Source organism: Lampetra planeri, chromosome 50 (genome assembly GCF_965212315.1).
Source record: "Lampetra planeri chromosome 50, kcLamPlan1.2.h2, whole genome shotgun sequence".
NCBI classification, from domain to species: Eukaryota; Metazoa; Chordata; class Hyperoartia; order Petromyzontiformes; family Petromyzontidae; genus Lampetra; species Lampetra planeri.
In genome coordinates this window covers 7,881,943-7,900,350 of record NC_136156.1, presented here as the reverse complement: position 1 = coordinate 7,900,350, position 18,408 = coordinate 7,881,943, and the positions used below count along the sequence as shown (strand labels likewise).

Sequence of the window (18,408 nt, the reverse complement as noted above, 5' to 3'; positions counted from 1 at the left end):
AAAGCAGCACTCAGATCCAGAAGTATCAAGATAGCCAATGCACCAGAATCGGCAATAAGTAAATCATTTATAACCTTAACAAATGAACAATAGTACACCCAGGAAATAATAACATGTAAAAAAGTGAAATTACACGTGATTATATGCTGGGTATAATACTGACAGGTGTTTTGAGACCCACAGCAAATGTTACGCTTGTTGAAACTCAGTGGAAACATACTATTTGGTTCTTTCGGTAAAGTCACGTAGGTATAAAATAAAATAAATTGTGTTGCGCCCGAAACGTCGTGATTTAATGCATTTCATTTTATACCTACGTGACTTTACCGAAAGAACCAAATAGAATTGATCCCTGCAGTCACGAAAACTTCAAATTATTATTCAGTGGAAACAATAATGAAAAAAAGTCAAGCTCTCCCCGACGGGGAATTGAACCCCGGTCTCCCGCGTGACAGGCGGGGATACTAACCACTATACTATCGAGGAGTGGCTGCGAGGGTTGGCAAATTGTAAGGCACTTCTGCAGACATCTGGAACGCTCTCCCTTAAGATATTATTGAACCCTCATAATGCTAATGTCACCTGGGGCTCTGAATAAATGTTGAAATTTCAAGATAAAACATTCCGTTACATCACCGGCACCCCTCGGGTTACGAAACCAATTCGTTCCTTAGACCCCTTCGTAAGTTGGACCACAGTAATGCACTATATTTAAATGCCCGTATGGTCATTGTTATAAAATGTTTTCGTTCAACAAAAAAGGAAAGCATTGTCAAAAAGTGTACATTTGCATGTAACACTGTATAGTAAATAAAACAAAGTAACAAATAAATGTTTTATTTCACTTACCTTCGATCCTGATGCTAGTTCGTCGTCGGAAGAGGGGCAATGAGTCACCACAATTGCACAAAAGCAAAGATCCCCCGAATAGCCTTAACGGACTGTTGGGGCAAGTGCTGTTAGTTACCAGCGCATATCAAGGCCGGCACGGCACACGAGGGGGTGAGTGGCCAGCGCCACGCCCGGCCGCCTTTGTCTCCCCACTGGCATTGTTTACACACCACACCAGGTACTAGTTTGAGGCCGAGTCGACCTAGTGGAGGACCAGGCCCCATTCAAGCAAGGCATTGTAGTAACCCAACCTAGATGATATAAAGGCATGCACCAGCCTCTCGGCACCAGTAAGGGACAGCACTAGATTTGGGTAATATTACGTACTTGAGCTTCAAATGTCAAACTGGGGTTGAGGCTAACACCCACGTTTCTGACCTCACACTCCCGTACATGGCCACACTAAAACCAGAAAGATGAACGCAATTGATGTGGAGAGCTCAAAAACATAATCTCTCTCTTATCACAATTTATTTTAAGAAAGTTTAGGTGCATCCACGACTTGACCTCAGCAAGACAACGGAAACTACAACTTTGGTGTCAATCATAGTCTTAAGATAAATCTGAGTCGTGAGCATAAAAGTGTAGATTTAAGCCATGAAGACGAAAAACTGTGGCCCAGCGGTAGCAAATACAGACCGAATAGATAGGGCCCAAACTAGAGCCCCGAGCCACCCCTAAGGACACTCAGCCGTGATCAGATGAGCAGTCGCCCGTTGAGACAGTCTGCTCTTTGTTGTACATATATATAATCACATGTAATCTCAATTTATTACATATGATTATATGCTTGATATGAAATTGACAGGTGTTTTGAGATGCACTGCTTATTTAATTATTGGTGGAAATCACGTGACAGAACGTGAGTGGAAAAAATTATGTTAAAAAATGCCAGCTCTCCCCGACGGGGAATTGAACCCCGGTCTCCCGCGTGACAGGCGGGGATACTAACCACTATACTATCGAGGAATGGCTGCGACCTTCGACAAATTGTAAGGCACTTCTGCATACATCTGGAACGCTCTCCCTGAAGATATTATTGAACCCTAATCTTGCTGTCACCTGGTGCTCTGAATAAATATTGAAACTTCAAGAAAAAACATTCCTATTCTTGGTTCTTTCGGTACAGTCACGTAGAAGGGAAATAATAAAAAAACGAAAAATAAAACATAATAAAATAAAATCCTCACGACGTTTTGGCCACAACACAAGCAGCCGTCCTCAGGTGAAGAACAAAGCTGTCAGAAAGACAGCGTCCCAATGAACACTGCTGAGCTTGGCAGCGTATTTTTAAGCTGGGTGGGATGAGGAGAGAACCTTGACAAAGGAGTTTACATATCAACAGAGGAATTGAGCATATTGACGCTAAAGAACTGCAACTACCCAACTACCATACAATAAACCGATGTGAAAAAACTAAGTATAAACTACATCAATATAATCAATGTACTCAAACTACTCAATATACTCTCAAATAAGCTGAGCTATTAACATTAAGTAACAACAGAGGACCCAAACTAGATCCTCGAGCCACCCCTAAGGACACTAAGCCGTGACCAGGTGAGCAGTCGCCCGTTGAGACAGACTACTCTTTGTTGTATGGCATGAGCCAACAAATAGCAGCAGTCCCTGACATGTCCACCGAAGGCTCAAGACGATTTAACAACGTAAACGTATCAACAGTATCAAAAGCAGCACTCAGATCCAGAAGTATCAAGATAGCCAATGCACCAGAATCGGCAACAAGTAAATATTTTATAACCTTAACAAATGAACAATAGTACACCCAGGAAATAATAACATGTAAAAAAGTGAAATTACACGTGATTATATGCTGGGTATAATACTGACAGGTGTTTTGAGACCCACAGCAAATGTTACGCTTGTTGAAACTCAGTGGAAACATACTATTTGGTTCTTTCGGTAAAGTCACGTAGGTATTAAATAAAATGCATTAAATCACGACGTTTCGGGCGCAACACAATTTATTTTATTTAATACCTACGTGACTTTACCGAAAGAACCAAATAGAATTGATCCCTGCAGTCACGAAAACTTCAAATTATTATTCAGTGGAAACAATAATGAAAAAAAGTCAAGCTCTCCCCGACGGGGAATTGAACCCCGGTCTCCCCCGTGACAGGCGGGGATACTAACCACTATACTATCGAGGAGTGGCCGCTAGGGTTGGCAAATTGTAAGGCACTTCTGCAGACATCTGGAACGCTCTCCCTTAAGATATTATTGAACCCTCATAATGCTAATGTCACCTGGGGCTCTGAATAAATGTTGAAATTTCAAGATAAAACATTCCGTTACATCACCGGCACCCCTCGGGTTACGAAACCAATTCGTTCCTTAGACCCCTTCGTAAGTTGGACCACAGTAATGCACTATATTTAAATGCCCGTACGGTCATTGTTATAAAATGTTTTCGTTCAACAAAAAAGGAAAGCATTGTCAAAAAAGTGTACATTTGCATGTAACACTATATAGTAAATAAAACAAAGTAACAAATAAATGTTTTATTTCACTTACCTTCGATCCTGATGCTAGTTCGTCGTCGGAAGAAGGGCAATGAGTCACCACAATTGCACAAAAGCAAAGATCCCCCGAATAGCCTTAACGGACTGTTGGGGCAAGTGCTGTTAGTTACCAGCTCATATCAAGGCCGGCACGGCACACGAGGGGGTGAGTGGCCAGCGCCACGCCCGGCCGCCTTTGTCTCCCCACTGGCATTGTTTACACACCACACCAGGTACTAGTTTGAGGCCGAGTCGACCTAGTGGAGGACCAGGCCCCATTCAAGCAAGGCATTGTAGTAACCCAACCTAGATGATATAAAGGCATGCACCAGCCTCTCGGCACCAGTAAGGGACAGCACTAGATTTGGGTAATATTACGTACGTGAGCTTCAAATGTCAAACTGGGGTTGAGGCTAACACCCACGTTTCTGACCTCACACTCCCGTACATGGCCACACTAAAACCAGAAAGATGAACGCAATTGATGTGGAGAGCTCAAAAAAATAATCTCTCTCTTATCACAATTTAATTTAAGAAAGTTTAGGTGCATCCACGACTTGACCTCAGCAAGACAACGGAAACTACAACTTTGGTGTCAATCATAGTCTTAAGATAAATCTGAGTCGTGAGCATAAAAGTGTAGATTTAAGCCATGAAGACGAAAAACTGTGGCCCAGCGGTAGCAAATACAGGCCGAACAGATAGGGCCCAAACTAGAGCCCCGAGCCACCCCTAAGGACACTCAGCCGTGATCAGGTGAGCAGTCGCCCGTTGAGACAGTCTGCTCTTTGTTGTACATATGTAATGCGGGCGAAAGCGACCTTCCGGATGTGACGTCACGAGGAGGCGGAGCCAGGTGACGTGGGTGAAAGGTTGGGGTCCTTAAGCGGGTAAACCGGAAAGAGAAGGCAGTCGGGGTGTGAATGGAAAGGTGTGGGGCCACGCGGGCGTACGAGCCGAGGGGGCACCGTCGAAGCGGGGGCCAACCCCGGGAACAGTAGGGAGCTACTGGAAGGTGTAAAGCTGCAGATAGAGATAGGCAGTAAGGCTGTGTGTGAGGGGCAGCGGGGTGGCTGCCAAGAGTCGCAGGAGCGACGAGAAGGCGAGACAGCACGAGGCTGTCAGAGCTGCAGCAGGAACAGCCAAGGGAGCTGTGTGAGAGTACAGCAGCGGAGCTGCTGTGGGGCTGCAAGAGCGACAAGAACAGCAGCGGGGCTGCTGATGGTGACTGGAGTGACATCGGAACCAGCACTGAGAGAACAAGAGAGACAGCCGTGTGGGAACGCAGTACGGACCGAATAAAGGACACTGAGCCAGAGATCGTGGTCAAGTCTTTTATTACACTGGGGTCAGAAGTGAAACGGCATGTCTAAGCAAGTAAGGAAGAAAATTCCCCCGGCGCCAGCATCGGCTTCTTCGTCCGACGACGACGAATTCCCTCCGACCACGGATTCTGCTGGGGTGGTGGAGGAGAGCCCTGCTGAGGCGAGCACGGGGACGGGCGTGGAAGATGTCGGCGCGATGGCGGATCCGTCAACAACATCGGACGCTGATCAAAGATGGCAACAGGTGGCAGAACAACTGGAGACACTCAAGGACGTCCTGGCGCATCTATGTCACCTCGTTACGCCAAGGACGACGACGGAACGAGAAGGTGCTCCACGGGCCGCCACGTTGCCTGCCCTGCCGCCGCCATTGGCCACGCGGCAAGAAGACGCCATCTTGCGCGCTCCGCGGCGCCAAACCGCCATCTTGGCCACGCCGCGGGCCGACGCCATTTTGAATTTGCCTCCAGAACAACCATCATTGGAAGACGGCGTAAAGAGGAGTCGGAGTCGCCACCTTACTACAGTTAAGGAATTCTCTATCGGGGGCGATTGGAGCGCTTTCGCCTGCCGATTTTTGGCGGCGGTTCGTTCAGCAAGATGGACCGATGCGGAGGCTTTGGAAGTGTTGCCGACTCTACTGGACGACGAATCTGTTCGATTTTTCCGTTCCATAACGGCCGATAAGAAGAAGACTTTATGTGGAGTTTTTGAGGAAATGGCCGACGCCTATGAGCCACCTGACGACGCGCATCGGCGATTCGCTCAACGACAACGAGCACCCGAAGAATCGCCCGTGGCGTTCAGGGGTGCGGTGTTGGAGCTGGCCATGGCAGCATATCCTGACACGCCACAGGATCTGCTCGAGCCTCTCATATTGGGAAAAATGCTGGAGCTGTCTCGGGATCTGGGGATCCCCATGCCTGTGTGTGGGCATGAGAAGCTCACGTCCCGGGCGGCAGCAAAGTGTCTGGATGCGCAGTTTAATCTCCGTCGCTGGAAGCAAGTGGCGGCATGGACGGGTGGGCCCGTCAAGGAAGGAGGCGCGATGGGGTGGGACCCCACAAGGGCGATCTATGTGCCGGATGAGCGGGGTCCTCGGGAGCTGACGGCCGCCTCCTCTCCATGGTCGGGACGCGGAAGGCCGGGGCCGCGCGCTACGCCATCGGAACGGGGCCGCCGGGATGCAAGACCTGCGCTTCGGCGCAACGAGGCCGATTGCTTCCGCTGCGGCCGTAGGGGCCATTACGCCAAGGATTGCTGGGCCCGCTTCCCGGGTCCGCCGCAGCAGGAGCCCACAACACCGGACAAGCCGACCAAGGAACCTCCGAAACAGGCATGTCGGCACGCACCAGACACTCGGCAAGGCTTTACACCTCACCCACCACCTTTGTTGCGCGATCCTATTGTTGTTGTTAAAGAAAGGCCATCGACGGAGCCTTGTCATTCAGTTACGCAGTGGCGCAAATTGGCACGGAGAGTTGTCGCGGCCGCTACGGGTTCGTCCACTGTACCGGGGTCTATACAAGGTGTGGACGTGCGCATTTTGGTCGACTCGGGAGCGTCTGCGACTATTATATCGGATGTCATTTTCCATCTGTTGGGCATTCCGCCGGGGGCTGTGCGTCCGGTTTATGGGTCTTGCGTCGCTGCGAACGGGGGTAGTATGGGTATTGTGGGCCAGGTGGATGCTAAGATATCTATAGGGGATATGTCGGCTTCGGGCGTTGTGTTAATATCGAGATCTTTGGCGGTTCCTTGCTTACTAGGCACGGATTTTTTGGCTAAGATGCCCATTTTGATTAAAATCAATGAGAATTGTATTGAATTGCCGGGGGGCCGTCGAATCTCGTTTCTGCCGTCGCCCTGGGGGCGACCTGCTTCGGCCGTACAGGTGCAGGCGCTGTCCGTCGCATCTGTGGACATCCCACCTGGTTCACAGATGCTTATACCCTTGCGGTATCGGAAGCCCCTGCCCAATCGGCTAGGAGCAGTAGGGGTCTTGTTGTCGCCATCCGCCACGATAACAACAGGATTGGCGTTAGTTGGGGCACAGACCATCGTCCGGCCGGATCAATTACCGGTTTTACAGGTGCTTAATGCGGGGGTGGAAAACATCCGTGTTCCGGCCGGTACGGTTGTGGCACATGCCACTACGGCGTTTGCGACGCACGATTGTCCGCATCGCCGGGGAGTGGTCGCTGGTGTTTCCGAGCCAAGGGGTTCGGATAATCGTTGGATCGCTACCTTATGTGACGAAAATTCTTCCCTGTCCGTGGGGCAACGTGATGCGCTGCGTAAATTGTTGCTGACGTATTCGGATGTGTTCAGCTCCGACGATTTGGATTTGGGACGCACATCGTTGCTTTCCCATCACATTGAGACGGGCGACGCTGCCCCTATTCGGTTAAATTCGCATCGGATGAGTCCAGCGGAGCGAGAACACGTTCGGGGGGCGGTGGAAGACATGTTGGCTGCGGACATTATATCGCCATCTAACAGCCCATGGGGCGCTCCTGTGGTCTTGGTTAAGAAAAAGGATGGCAACTTGCGATTTTGTGTTGATTTCCGGAAATTGAATAAGATATCGGTGGCAGATGCGTACCCCCTGCCGCGTATGGACGACTCCCTTGACGCATTGTCGGGGGCTAAGTTCTTTTCCACACTGGACCTCTCTTCGGGATTTTGGCAGCTTCCCCTTGACGAGTCCTCACGGGAGAAAACCGCATTCCGTACGCCGCAGGGGTTATTTCAATTCAACTGCCTCCCGATGGGATTGAATGCGGCCCCTGCTACGTTTCAAAGGTTGATGGAGCTCGTTTTGACGGGGTTGCAGTGGGAGACGTGTCTTATATATTTGGACGATATTATTGTGTTCAGCCGCACATTCGAGGAACATTTAACGCGGCTGGAGACAGTGTTCACGAGGATGCGCTCTGCCAATTTGAAATTCAAACCAAAGAAATGCCACCTACTGCAACGGTCCGTCCGTTATTTGGGGCACATTGTGAGTGCAGAGGGGGTGTCCACGGATCCGGAAAAGACGGCGTGCGTCCGGGATTGGCCGACTCCGGCCTCCGTGGGGGATGTTCGGCGGTTTTTGGGATTTGCCTCGTATTACCGAAGATTTGTGCCGGGGTTTGCGACGATTGCGAGGCCCTTGCATCTCCTTACGGGTAAAGGACGGAAATTTGTTTGGGGAGAGCCGGAAGAGGCGGCCTTTCGGAGTCTGCGTGATCTATTGGCTACGGCCCCGACATTGGATTATCCCGATTTTGATCGCCCTTTCATTCTTGATACGGACGCGAGTGACACAGGTATTGGGGCGGTATTATCACAGTCTAAAGGGGGCGTAGAGCGCGTCGTGGCGTATGGTAGCCGAGTCTTGTCGCCTGCGGAAACACGCTACTGTGTCACTCGTAGAGAACTTTTGGTGGTTGTTTTTTTCCTACGCCAATTTCGACCGTACCTTTACGGTCGTTCGTTTATTGTGCGTACGGATCATGCGGCCTTGCAATATGCACTCAAAATGGACCAGCCATCGGGACAGTGGGCACGTTGGTTGGACACGCTGCAGGAATTTTCCTTCCAAATTCAACATCGGAAGGGAGTGCGCCATGCGAACGCTGACGCACTTTCCAGATTACCAGGGCGCGCCCCTTGCAAATGTGCGTCGGGGACGCATAGGTGTTCGCCGATTCTGAACCCCCCTCAGCCGCTTACGTTGGCTGTCGGGAAGTCGGATACTCCGATGGAACCGGGACCGACTGATGGGGTTTTGAATCTGCCGCGGTCTGTCTGGATTCGGGAACAAATGATGGACGAGTCGTTGTTGTCCATGCGGAAGCGGTCTATGAGGGACAATGGGAGTCCGAGTTCGGCTGTGGGGCCGCGAACCGCTCTCCGAGATGGTCTGCTTATGTGGCAAGAAAGGTTCCAGGAAAGCTGGCGTGTGGTGGTACCAACGTCCTTGCGATTTGAGTTGATTAGAACTCTCCATTGTGACACACTATTGCATTTAGGGGTGCAGAAGACTTTGTTGACGTTACAACGTCATTATTTTTGGCACGGCATGGCGACAGATGTCGTAAGGCACGTGCGCGCGTGCCCTGAATGCGCCCGGCGTAAGCCGCCTAAACATCCTTACGTGCCGCCTCTCCAGTCGATTCAGGTGTCTCGAGTCAATGAATTGGTGGCACTGGACATATTGGGACCCTTCCCACCATCGGCGAGGGGAAATAAATATTTGCTGGTAGGGGTTGAGTATCTCTCCCGTTGGCCGATGGCCTGGCCGTTGCCCAATCAGTCGGCCGCGGCCATCACCGACGCCTTTTTGTTTGGGTACATTATGGACAAGGGGGCGCCTGAGAGACTCCTCACGGACCAGGGCCGAAATTTCTCTTCTAAATTATTGGCTGAAGTGTGCGCAGGCCTTGGGACTAAGAAAATACGGACATCTCCATACCATCCGCAGACGGATGGTATGGTTGAGCGGCTGAACAGGACATTGTCTGCCATGCTTTGCCATACTGTGAGTGAACAGCAATCAGATTGGGATCTGCACATCCCCGGAGTGCTTTCGGCGTACAGGATGACGCCCCATGCGGCTACAGGGTATTCGCCGTTTTATCTTATGTATGGTCGGGAAAACGTGCCTCCGGTGGATGTGCAATTGGGTACTGGGGTGAAGGGACCTCGTAAACCACTCCCTGAATACATTCAGGACACGGTTCGCCGGGTTACGGAGGCGCGGGAAAACGCCCGCGTGGCTACGGCCAAAGCCCAGGCCCGGAACGAGCGGTATGCTCGGCGGTCTGAGGGGGAGTGCCCCTGGAAGGTGGGAGACCTGGCCTGGCTCCATTGCCCGCAGGTGCGGCCGGGGACCTCTCCTAAATTGCACAAACCTTGGCATGGTCCTGTGCGCCTCATTGAGGTTCCCAATCCACAGTCGGCGCGCGTTCAGATTGGGTCTCGCCGTTGGTTTGTTCATACGTCGCGGTTAAAACCATATGTTGCTCCCCTACGTGATGCGTCATCTCCCAATGTTGCCTTGCCGGGGTCTGTTGCTGCTGACTCTGACTCTTCCCCGCCTGCGTCCATTGATCTGGCTAGAGCGCCTGTCGTACCTGTTCCAGACAGGCCGACCGTGACACCGCGGGGGAGGAGTGGGCCTGTTCCGAGGGCGCCTGCCAGGGCTGCGGGACCTTCAAGCCCGGCGACCCTTCCGACCCCGCTGCAGGCGCATTCGCGGAATACGACCAAGACTGATTCGTCAGGGACACGAGACGTCGGTGGACTTCCAATCGCAGCAGGGGAATTACCCCCTGTCATTCCTCGTGTTCCATCGCGTCCCCGTTCTACAAGTGGGCCGCCGACCGTCCGGGACGGGCCGGCGACCCGCACTCGTTCCAAATCGCTTACGTTTCGTTGATTGTATGTTGTTATTGTTCTTGTTCTTGCCGTCGTATTTATCGCATGCTTTCGTACGTTCGTCGATGTTACTTGTGTTGTTGTTCTTGTTGTTATATTGCATGCTTAGTGTCCTTTAAGGGGGAAGGTCGGTTCACCGCATTACGCTTTGGTATTGTTCAGCCGAGGTCGGCTGGGTTTTTTCTATGGGGGAGGGTGGTGTAATGCGGGCGAAAGCGACCTTCCGGATGTGACGTCACGAGGAGGCGGAGCCAGGTGACGTGGGTGAAAGGTTGGGGTCCTTAAGCGGGTAAACCGGAAAGAGAAGGCAGTCGGGGTGTGAATGGAAAGGTGTGGGGCCATGCGGGCGTACGAGCCGAGGGGGCACCGTCGAAGCGGGGGCCAACCCCGGGAACAGTAGGGAGCTACTGGAAGGTGTAAAGCTGCAGATAGAGATAGGCAGTAAGGCTGTGTGTGAGGGGCAGCGGGGTGGCTGCCAAGAGTCGCAGGAGCGACGAGAAGGCGAGACAGCACGAGGCTGTCAGAGCTGCAGCAGGAACAGCCAAGGGAGCTGTGTGAGAGTACAGCAGCGGAGCTGCTGTGGGGCTGCAAGAGCGACAAGAACAGCAGCGGGGCTGCTGATGGTGACTGGAGTGACATCGGAACCAGCACTGAGAGAATAAGAGAGACAGCCGTGTGGGAACGCAGTACGGACCGAATAAAGGACACTGAGCCAGAGATCGTGGTCAAGTCTTTTATTACACATATATATAATCACATGTAATCTCAATTTATTACATGTGATTATATGCTTGATATGAAATTGACAGGTGTTTTGAGATGCACTGCTTATTTAATTATTGGTGGAAATCACGTGACAGAACGTGAGTGGAAAAAATTATGTTAAAAAATGCCAGCTCTCCCCGACGGGGAATTGAACCCCGGTCTCCCGCGTGACAGGCGGGGATACTAACCACTATACTATCGAGGAATGGCTGCGAGCTTCGACAAATTGTAAGGCACTTCTGCATACATCTGGAACGCTTTCCCTGAAGATATTATTGAACCCTAATCTTGCTAATGTCACCTGGGGCTCTGAATAAATATTGAAACTTCAAGAAAAAACATTCCTATTCTTGGTTCTTTCGGTACAGTCACGTAGAAGGGAAATAATAAAAAAAATAAAAATAAAACATAATAAAATAAAATCCTCACGACGTTTTGGCCACAACACAAGCAGCCGTCCTCAGGTGAAGAACAAAGCTGTCAGAAAGACAGCGTCCCAATGAACACTGCTGAGCTTGGCAGCGTATTTTTAAGCTGGGTGGGATGAGGAGAGAACCTTGACAAAGGAGTTTACATATCAACAGAGGAATTGAGCATATTGACGCTAAAGAACTGCAACTACCCAACTACCATACAATAAACCGATGTGAAAAAACTAAGTATAAACTACATCAATATAATCAATGTACTCAAACTACTCAATATACTCTCAAATAAGCTGAGCTATTAACATTAAGTAACAACAGAGGACCCAAACTAGATCCTCGAGCCACCCCTAAGGACACTAAGCCGTGACCAGGTGAGCAGTCGCCCGTTGAGACAGACTACTCTTTGTTGTATGGCATGAGCCAACAAATAGCAGCAGTCCCTGACATGTCCACCGAAGGCTCAAGACGATTTAACAACGTAAACGTATCAACAGTATCAAAAGCAGCACTCAGATCCAGAAGTATCAAGATAGCCAATGCACCAGAATCGGCAATAAGTAAATCATTTATAACCTTAACAAATGAACAATAGTACACCCAGGAAATAATAACATGTAAAAAAGTGAAATTACACGTGATTATATGCTGGGTATAATACTGACAGGTGTTTTGAGACCCACAGCAAATGTTACGCTTGTTGAAACTCAGTGGAAACATACTATTTGGTTCTTTCGGTAAAGTCACGTAGGTATAAAATAAAATAAATTGTGTTGCGCCCGAAACGTCGTGATTTAATGCATTTCATTTTATACCTACGTGACTTTACCGAAAGAACCAAATAGAATTGATCCCTGCAGTCACGAAAACTTCAAATTATTATTCAGTGGAAACAATAATGAAAAAAAGTCAAGCTCTCCCCGACGGGGAATTGAACCCCGGTCTCCCGCGTGACAGGCGGGGATACTAACCACTATACTATCGAGGAGTGGCTGCGAGGGTTGGCAAATTGTAAGGCACTTCTGCAGACATCTGGAACGCTCTCCCTTAAGATATTATTGAACCCTCATAATGCTAATGTCACCTGGGGCTCTGAATAAATGTTGAAATTTCAAGATAAAACATTCCGTTACATCACCGGCACCCCTCGGGTTACGAAACCAATTCGTTCCTTAGACCCCTTCGTAAGTTGGACCACAGTAATGCACTATATTTAAATGCCCGTATGGTCATTGTTATAAAATGTTTTCGTTCAACAAAAAAGGAAAGCATTGTCAAAAAGTGTACATTTGCATGTAACACTGTATAGTAAATAAAACAAAGTAACAAATAAATGTTTTATTTCACTTACCTTCGATCCTGATGCTAGTTCGTCGTCGGAAGAGGGGCAATGAGTCACCACAATTGCACAAAAGCAAAGATCCCCCGAATAGCCTTAACGGACTGTTGGGGCAAGTGCTGTTAGTTACCAGCGCATATCAAGGCCGGCACGGCACACGAGGGGGTGAGTGGCCAGCGCCACGCCCGGCCGCCTTTGTCTCCCCACTGGCATTGTTTACACACCACACCAGGTACTAGTTTGAGGCCGAGTCGACCTAGTGGAGGACCAGGCCCCATTCAAGCAAGGCATTGTAGTAATCCAACCTAGATGATATAAAGGCATGCACCAGCCTCTCGGCACCAGTAAGGGACAGCACTAGATTTGGGTAATATTACGTACGTGAGCTTCAAATGTCAAACTGGGGTTGAGGCTAACACCCACGTTTCTGACCTCACACTCCCGTACATGGCCACACTAAAACCAGAAAGATGAACGCAATTGATGTGGAGAGCTCAAAAACATAATCTCTCTCTTATCACAATTTAATTTAAGAAAGTTTAGGTGCATCCACGACTTGACCTCAGCAAGACAACGGAAACTACAACTTTGGTGTCAATCATAGTCTTAAGATAAATCTGAGTCGTGAGCATAAAAGTGTAGATTTAAGCCATGAAGACGAAAAACTGTGGCCCAGCGGTAGCAAATACAGGCCGAACAGATAGGGCCCAAACTAGAGCCCCGAGCCACCACCAAGGACACTCAGCCGTGATCAGATGAGCAGTCGCCCGTTGAGACAGTCTGCTCTTTGTTGTACATATATATAATCACATGTAATCTCAATTTATTACATGTGATTATATGCTTGATATGAAATTGACAGGTGTTTTGAGATGCACTGCTTATTTAATTATTGGTGGAAATCACGTGACAGAACGTGAGTGGAAAAAAGGATGTTAAAAAATGCCAGCTCTCCCCGACGGGGAATTGAACCCCGGTCTCCCGCGTGACAGGCGGGGATACTAACCACTATACTATCGAGGAATGGCTGCGAGCTTCGACAAATTGTAAGGCACTTCTGCATACATCTGGAACGCTCTCCCTGAAGATATTATTGAACCCTAATCTTGCTAATGTCACCTGGGGCTCTGAATAAATATTGAAACTTCAAGAAAAAACATTCCTATTCTTGGTTCTTTCGGTACAGTCACGTAGAAGGGAAATAATAAAAAAAAGAAAAATAAAACATAATAAAATAAAATCCTCACGACGTTTTGGCCACAACACAAGCAGCCGTCCTCAGGTGAAGAACAAAGCTGTCAGAAAGACAGCGTCCCAATGAACACTGCTGAGCTTGGCAGCGTATTTTTAAGCTGGGTGGGATGAGGAGAGAACCTTGACAAAGGAGTTTACATATCAACAGAGGAATTGAGCATATTGACGCTAAAGAACTGCAACTACCCAACTACCATACAATAAACCGATGTGAAAAAACTAAGTATAAACTACATCAATATAATCAATGTACTCAAACTACTCAATATACTCTCAAATAAGCTGAGCTATTAACATTAAGTAACAACAGAGGACCCAAACTAGATCCTCGAGCCACCCCTAAGGACACTAAGCCGTGACCAGGTGAGCAGTCGCCCGTTGAGACAGACTACTCTTTGTTGTATGGCATGAGCCAACAAATAGCAGCAGTCCCTGACATGTCCACCGAAGGCTCAAGACGATTTAACAACGTAAACGTATCAACAGTATCAAAAGCAGCACTCAGATCCAGAAGTATCAAGATAGCCAATGCACCAGAATCGGCAATAAGTAAATCATTTATAACCTTAACAAATGAACAATAGTACACCCAGGAAATAATAACATGTAAAAAAGTGAAATTACACGTGATTATATGCTGGGTATAATACTGACAGGTGTTTTGAGACCCACAGCAAATGTTACGCTTGTTGAAACTCAGTGGAAACATACTATTTGGTTCTTTCGGTAAAGTCACGTAGGTATAAAATAAAATAAATTGTGTTGCGCCCGAAACGTCGTGATTTAATGCATTTCATTTTATACCTACGTGACTTTACCGAAAGAACCAAATAGAATTGATCCCTGCAGTCACGAAAACTTCAAATTATTATTCAGTGGAAACAATAATGAAAAAAAGTCAAGCTCTCCCCGACGGGGAATTGAACCCCGGTCTCCCGCGTGACAGGCGGGGATACTAACCACTATACTATCGAGGAGTGGCTGCGAGGGTTGGCAAATTGTAAGGCACTTCTGCAGACATCTGGAACGCTCTCCCTTAAGATATTATTGAACCCTCATAATGCTAATGTCACCTGGGGCTCTGAATAAATGTTGAAATTTCAAGATAAAACATTCCGTTACATCACCGGCACCCCTCGGGTTACGAAACCAATTCGTTCCTTAGACCCCTTCGTAAGTTGGACCACAGTAATGCACTATATTTAAATGCCCGTATGGTCATTGTTATAAAATGTTTTCGTTCAACAAAAAAGGAAAGCATTGTCAAAAAGTGTACATTTGCATGTAACACTGTATAGTAAATAAAACAAAGTAACAAATAAATGTTTTATTTCACTTACCTTCGATCCTGATGCTAGTTCGTCGTCGGAAGAGGGGTAATGAGTCACCACAATTGCACAAAAGCAAAGATCCCCCGAATAGCCTTAACGGACTGTTGGGGCAAGTGCTGTTAGTTACCAGCGCATATCAAGGCCGGCACGGCACACGAGGGGGTGAGTGGCCAGCGCCACGCCCGGCCGCCTTTGTCTCCCCACTGGCATTGTTTACACACCACACCAGGTACTAGTTTGAGGCCGAGTCGACCTAGTGGAGGACCAGGCCCCATTCAAGCAAGGCATTGTAGTAATCCAACCTAGATGATATAAAGGCATGCACCAGCCTCTCGGCACCAGTGAGGGACAGCACTAGATTTGGGTAATATTACGTACGTGAGCTTCAAATGTCAAACTGGGGTTGAGGCTAACACCCACGTTTCTGACCTCACACTCCCGTACATGGCCACACTAAAACCAGAAAGATGAACGCAATTGATGTGGAGAGCTCAAAAACATAATCTCTCTCTTATCACAATTTAATTTAAGAAAGTTTAGGTGCATCCACGACTTGACCTCAGCAAGACAACGGAAACTACAACTTTGGTGTCAATCATAGTCTTAAGATAAATCTGAGTCGTGAGCATAAAAGTGTAGATTTAAGCCATGAAGACGAAAAACTGTGGCCCAGCGGTAGCAAATACAGGCCGAACAGATAGGGCCCAAACTAGAGCCCCGAGCCACCACCAAGGACACTCAGCCGTGATCAGATGAGCAGTCGCCCGTTGAGACAGTCTGCTCTTTGTTGTACATATATATAATCACATGTAATCTCAATTTATTACATGTGATTATATGCTTGATATGAAATTGACAGGTGTTTTGAGATGCACTGCTTATTTAATTATTGGTGGAAATCACGTGACAGAACGTGAGTGGAAAAAAGGATGTTAAAAAATGCCAGCTCTCCCCGACGGGGAATTGAACCCCGGTCTCCCGCGTGACAGGCGGGGATACTAACCACTATACTATCGAGGAATGGCTGCGAGCTTCGACAAATTGTAAGGCACTTCTGCATACATCTGGAACGCTCTCCCTGAAGATATTATTGAACCCTAATCTTGCTAATGTCACCTGGGGCTCTGAATAAATATTGAAACTTCAAGAAAAAACATTCCTATTCTTGGTTCTTTCGGTACAGTCACGTAGAAGGGAAATAATAAAAAAAAGAAAAATAAAACATAATAAAATAAAATCCTCACGACGTTTTGGCCACAACACAAGCAGCCGTCCTCAGGTGAAGAACAAAGCTGTCAGAAAGACAGCGTCCCAATGAACACTGCTGAGCTTGGCAGCGTATTTTTAAGCTGGGTGGGATGAGGAGAGAACCTTGACAAAGGAGTTTACATATCAACAGAGGAATTGAGCATATTGACGCTAAAGAACTGCAACTACCCAACTACCATACAATAAACCGATGTGAAAAAACTAAGTATAAACTACATCAATATAATCAATGTACTCAAACTACTCAATATACTCTCAAATAAGCTGAGCTATTAACATTAAGTAACAACAGAGGACCCAAACTAGATCCTCGAGCCACCCCTAAGGACACTAAGCCGTGACCAGGTGAGCAGTCGCCCGTTGAGACAGACTACTCTTTGTTGTATGGCATGAGCCAACAAATAGCAGCAGTCCCTGACATGTCCACCGAAGGCTCAAGACGATTTAACAACGTAAACGTATCAACAGTATCAAAAGCAGCACTCAGATCCAGAAGTATCAAGATAGCCAATGCACCAGAATCGGCAATAAGTAAATCATTTATAACCTTAACAAATGAACAATAGTACACCCAGGAAATAATAACATGTAAAAAAGTGAAATTACACGTGATTATATGCTGGGTATAATACTGACAGGTGTTTTGAGACCCACAGCAAATGTTACGCTTGTTGAAACTCAGTGGAAACATACTATTTGGTTCTTTCGGTAAAGTCACGTAGGTATAAAATAAAATAAATTGTGTTGCGCCCGAAACGTCGTGATTTAATGCATTTCATTTTATACCTACGTGACTTTACCGAAAGAACCAAATAGAATTGATCCCTGCAGTCACGAAAACTTCAAATTATTATTCAGTGGAAACAATAATGAAAAAAAGTCAAGCTCTCCCCGACGGGGAATTGAACCCCGGTCTCCCGCGTGACAGGCGGGGATACTAACCACTATACTATCGAGGAGTGGCTGCGAGGGTTGGCAAATTGTAAGGCACTTCTGCAGACATCTGGAACGCTCTCCCTTAAGATATTATTGAACCCTCATAATGCTAATGTCACCTGGGGCTCTGAATAAATGTTGAAATTTCAAGATAAAACATTCCGTTACATCACCGGCACCCCTCGGGTTACGAAACCAATTCGTTCCTTAGACCCCTTCGTAAGTTGGACCACAGTAATGCACTATATTTAAATGCCCGTATGGTCATTGTTATAAAATGTTTTCGTTCAACAAAAAAGGAAAGCATTGTCAAAAAGTGTACATTTGCATGTAACACTGTATAGTAAATAAAACAAAGTAACAAATAAATGTTTTATTTCACTTACCTTCGATCCTGATGCTAGTTCGTCGTCGGAAGAGGGGCAATGAGTCACCACAATTGCACAAAAGCAAAGATCCCCCGAATAGCCTTAACGGACTGTTGGGGCAAGTGCTGTTAGTTACCAGCGCATATCAAGGCCGGCACGGCACACGAGGGGGTGAGTGGCCAGCGCCACGCCCGGCCGCCTTTGTCTCCCCACTGGCATTGTTTACACACCACACCAGGTACTAGTTTGAGGCCGAGTCGACCTAGTGGAGGACCAGGCCCCATTCAAGCAAGGCATTGTAGTAACCCAACCTAGATGATATAAAGGCATGCACCAGCCTCTCGGCACCAGTAAGGGACAGCACTAGATTTGGGTAATATTACGTACGTGAGCTTCAAATGTCAAACTGGGGTTGAGGCTAACACCCACGTTTCTGACCTCACACTCCCGTACATGGCCACACTAAAACCAGAAAGATGAACGCAATTGATGTGGAGAGCTCAAAAACATAATCTCTCTCTTATCACAATTTAATTTAAGAAAGTTTAGG

At 47.7% G+C, this 18,408-nt stretch overlaps 8 non-coding genes across 8 annotated transcripts; all 8 read right to left on the bottom strand.

Annotated features, from left to right (window-relative positions):
• Positions 1–414: 414 nt before the first annotated feature.
• On the bottom strand, positions 415–486 carry TRNAD-GUC (transfer RNA aspartic acid (anticodon GUC)). The gene has a single exon. It is a non-coding gene; the product is annotated as a tRNA-Asp (tRNA).
• A 1,302-nt stretch (positions 487–1,788) lies between these two features.
• Positions 1,789–1,860, bottom strand: TRNAD-GUC (transfer RNA aspartic acid (anticodon GUC)). Its single transcript has one exon. It is a non-coding gene; the product is annotated as a tRNA-Asp (tRNA).
• Positions 1,861–11,069: 9,209 nt separating this feature from the next.
• Positions 11,070–11,141, bottom strand: TRNAD-GUC (transfer RNA aspartic acid (anticodon GUC)). Its single transcript has one exon. It is a non-coding gene; the product is annotated as a tRNA-Asp (tRNA).
• A 1,136-nt stretch (positions 11,142–12,277) lies between these two features.
• On the bottom strand, positions 12,278–12,349 carry TRNAD-GUC (transfer RNA aspartic acid (anticodon GUC)). The gene has a single exon. It is a non-coding gene; the product is annotated as a tRNA-Asp (tRNA).
• Positions 12,350–13,651: 1,302 nt separating this feature from the next.
• TRNAD-GUC (transfer RNA aspartic acid (anticodon GUC)) lies at positions 13,652–13,723 on the bottom strand. The gene has a single exon. It is a non-coding gene; the product is annotated as a tRNA-Asp (tRNA).
• A 1,136-nt stretch (positions 13,724–14,859) lies between these two features.
• On the bottom strand, positions 14,860–14,931 carry TRNAD-GUC (transfer RNA aspartic acid (anticodon GUC)). The gene has a single exon. It is a non-coding gene; the product is annotated as a tRNA-Asp (tRNA).
• A 1,302-nt stretch (positions 14,932–16,233) lies between these two features.
• Positions 16,234–16,305, bottom strand: TRNAD-GUC (transfer RNA aspartic acid (anticodon GUC)). Its single transcript has one exon. It is a non-coding gene; the product is annotated as a tRNA-Asp (tRNA).
• Positions 16,306–17,441: 1,136 nt separating this feature from the next.
• Positions 17,442–17,513, bottom strand: TRNAD-GUC (transfer RNA aspartic acid (anticodon GUC)). The gene has a single exon. It is a non-coding gene; the product is annotated as a tRNA-Asp (tRNA).
• Between the last annotated feature and the right edge of the window lie 895 nt (positions 17,514–18,408).